The sequence below is a fragment of the Eptatretus burgeri genome, chromosome 6, assembly GCF_056783735.1.
Source record: "Eptatretus burgeri isolate ZD-2024b chromosome 6, Ebu_testis_v1, whole genome shotgun sequence".
Classification (NCBI taxonomy): domain Eukaryota; kingdom Metazoa; phylum Chordata; class Myxini; order Myxiniformes; family Myxinidae; genus Eptatretus; species Eptatretus burgeri.
In genome coordinates, this window is record NC_140966.1 from 98,774,717 (window position 1) to 98,778,774 (window position 4,058).

The window sequence follows — 4,058 nt, forward strand, 5'->3', positions numbered from 1 at the left end:
ACCCTTTACGTGAAGCAAGATGAGGATTCAATGAAAGAAATGACGAAGCGAAGCGGGAAACAGTTCAACACAAAGCACATTTATTCGCGATGAACGGAAAGCGCACATATTCAATTCCACCAAAAGCACATAGAAAAGAAGAGAAACACAATGCAATTTTTACACAAAAAGCAAATGCGACAATGCAGATCTAATACCGATTACGCGAGCACACGGCAACACTTATACAATATTACTTCACAGACGGCGCCGACAACACATACCCAAAACCAAGGAAAAGAACACCCTCAAAGATGAGGCGGGCCTGAGGCTGAGACCGGGTCGGGCCTACCCGTCTGGTGATGAGACTCGGAGCGGTGATGGTGCCTCAACTCCGCGGGCCTCTCCGACAGTGTCTGGTAGGGGGTGGGAAAAGGGGCCCCCTTGGTCGCACTATCTCAGCGCGGGGGGAAACAGGAGGGGGTTGCTGATGCTCGGGGTATAGAGGATTTCTACTCTGCCTCGAGTCCCGCGACGAGCGTCTCCACCTCGGCCAGGTCGCGCCGTCGGCCTGCCTGGTGTGCAGCTCCCTGCACAACGCGAGCACCCCCTCGTCTGCCCTCGCCGCCTCTCCACAGCTCTGTCCCCTTTTGCTCCGACTCCAACGCACACGACGACGACCAACTCCTTCTTGCTTCTTCTTCCCAACTCCACCGCCCGCGAAGTCTTAACTCTCTCGACTTGACGAACGCGGTCGCTTATATAAGCCCCGTGGCTTCGCTCTCTCATCTTTGACCCCCTGCCTTCGACCTTTCACCTCGCTCCCCATTGGCCCGAGAAAAAGTGGGCGTGAATGCATTTTGATCCATAAATTTGCATATAGCGATCGCCCTCCAACGCCCTGGAGGCGGGGCCAAATCGCCCCTCGCTCACCGATTGGACGGATTGGTCACCGATTGGACAACAAAAGTGGGCGTGTCGTTTTTGATCCGTTTTTGAAGTGGAAAATCCGTGGTTTTGTACACGCTGTTCGGCGCGCGCCCTGCACAAGTCCAACACCGGTACCCACAAGTGGCGCAAGAACGGTGGCGTTGCGAGGTGTGACGTGAAGCGGCGCCGCGGTGGGTGGTTGATGTTGTGGTTGGTGGTGGTAACAATGGCGGTTGGTCCAAAATAAAGATAGTAAAAGAAAAACGGCTATCCTGAAGAGTCGCAGCACGCATGAATAACATTTATTCCCTCAAGACAACGGGTTTGGGCCTAACTACACATATACTTACCGAGATATCTCACCTAAGGGACCTGAATGGTGGTTTGCGAATTTGGTAACCTCAACACTACCCCCTCCCCTTTTTACAGACTCGTCCCGAGTCGTCAAATTTTCGTGTGCCATCATGTGTAGTTTTCCCCTAGTACATTTTACCTACGGATCCCTGAGTGCGACATTCATGGTATTCGTGTCCCCAAAATAAATAACCTGAGGGCTGCGTAACTACCTAAACAAACTCACTCACACGGACGACTTAAATAAAATTGCCGGCGCTAGGACATACATGCCGGGGGCGCACTCATATGTACAGTACATCTTAACCTTAACTTACAAATTTTACACTAAACCATGGCCCAGGATCAATGAACTCTGCAAAAGAAAAGCAGTTAGCAGGGAGCCAGGCTGCTCGCATGCAGTCTCTGGCTCAAAACAATGCAGGTGACAGGGAACGTGGCTGGCTGCTCACACGCAGTCCAAGGCCTTCCCTTTTTGAACTGAACGCAGTGAACCACAACGGTGCATGGGCCGCACAAACGTAGTCTCCGTGCCAGCTCAAGTGGCACACGCATGAGCACAACGAATGGATGGGTGAACACAAACACGGTTCTTGCAGCTTGCAAACTGTTGCCTTGCGGATCCTGGCGCACATGGAAATGAACAAGGGGGGGGGGGGGAAAGCAAAAATTGAACGGGGCTGGTGAACGTGGGCAGTGGGCATGGCATGGCAAAGGTGAGCAGGCAAACACAGCCCGCAGAAGAAGGCCGCTGCAGGCAAACACAGCGGGCAGATGAACTGGCCGGCACAGGCCTTGACGCAAAACACGGCCAGCCGATGGCACAGGCCTTGCAGCACAGCAGCTGCAGACGGTCCAGCCGGCACAGACCTTGCAGCAAAATAACAGCTGCCGATGAAGTTGGCCGGCACAGGCCTTGAAGAAAAATAGCCAGCCGGCTGAAGTGGCCGGCACAGGCCTTGAAGCAAAACACGGCCAGCCGATGAAGTGGCCAGCCTTTGCCGTTCAGTGGAGGTTGGTGGAGGGAGTGCGGTGGTGCTGGCCACTCGGAAGGCGGGCTCGGACCTACCTACCTGTCTCCCTCCCAACCTATCGCCTTTGCCTGTCACTGTACATACCCACTCCCTTAATTTGTCCAAACCCCAATTTAGCCCCAACTTATTTATTTATTTATTTATTTTTACTTCCCCACTATAAATCGTCCCCTAACCCCCTTTATCGTCTTTGTTCGGCTAACCTATCCTGTCACCTAGCCTACTCCCAACCCCTACGTTCCCTTCCCGGAGGGGAACAAGGGAGAGCTAACGTCCTGTGTTGAGGCCCAACGAAGCCTCAGAATGGCCTCCCCAGAGTTCGGCGATCTTAACACCAAGTGGGTCCAGCGGCCCACAACGACAGCGAGGGGATGGATGGTGCGGAGGGGTACACTTCCTAATCTACCCTATCCATTTAACTGTTAAACTACCCCGGGGCTTTCAACAAGCGCCTCTCGCTTAAACTATTGGTTCTAACAACCCAGATTCCCGTCGCCTGTGTTGGTGTCCTCACAATTTCGGGCCTCGCCCCCCAATTTTCACTCCGTGCCCTCACACGGTCTCCTGGCTGGGACACGTGGCTCCCTTTGGCAGGCACGACCCTCTGCCGATTCTCCCGCTATGGCACCCCCGGGCACTACACTGCCTCCGAGCCTACCAGCTCCCTAACACCGGGGAGTGCCCCCCATGGCACCTCCCCTGAAACGCACACGTGGCAGGCCGGCCTCCCGGGCCCCTTTCCGAGGGTCACCCTGCCCACAACACTGCCCACGCGGCTAATGGCGCCCCGGGCCCCCGCACCAAGCAGGCGCACCCGTGCCCACTACTCTATCCCGGCCCCCCATGGGCCCATGGCCTACCGCGGCCGACTAGCCTGGTGCCCGGGGTACCCACTCAGCGATACTCACCTTTCGCAGCCACGCTCCCAAGCCCGTCAACAGGGCTCCTGCACCCCTCCAAATGGGTTTCGAGCCTACTTTCCCACCAACAACAAAACGACCACCATTTTTCAATTTGACTAACCCCCTAACTCACTTTATACTGACCCCGGGGTCCCTTGGGCGGGAGTCACTCCTCCCCCCAATCACTCATCGCACCATGCATTCCCCATTCACTCCATACACACAGACCCGCTGGCCTCACTCACTCACCAAGCACATGCTTCCACTTCACTCACCAACTCTTCAACACACACACCACTGAACTCTGCCATCCTTCTATCTGCACCCGCTAACTAACTCGTGCTCCCACGTCATCCCTTACACTATAGCACGTTCCATTTAACCTACGTAGCTAAACTACGTCCCCTCTACACATTCACAAGTCTGTCACTGTCTCCAAATAAATCATTTTATTTCCCAACCTAAATCTGGCTACAATCCCTCCAACTAATCCATTCCACGGACTCCATGAGGACTTACCCCTGCCCCATGGAGTCGGTCTAACTAAGCTAACCCTTCCCCCTAACTAGTTTCCATCCTGTGCCCAGGTCAAGGGGGTCTTCCACCCCTTGCCCAGGAATCCTGTGCACCCGAAAGTGAGGCTTGCTTTTTATTTATTTATTTTTTTTTTTTTTTACATGCGCAGCACCTGCGCGGCAACTCGCACACTCTGCACCTGCCCGTGACGTCATGCAGCTGCACGTGTACCTCGTCCCTCCTTGGACGGTACCATCCGGCCGGGATACCCCTCCTGCCGGAATCCAACCACACGTGCAGCCATGACGTCACCGTGCGCATAAAAAAAAACACAAGCTCCACG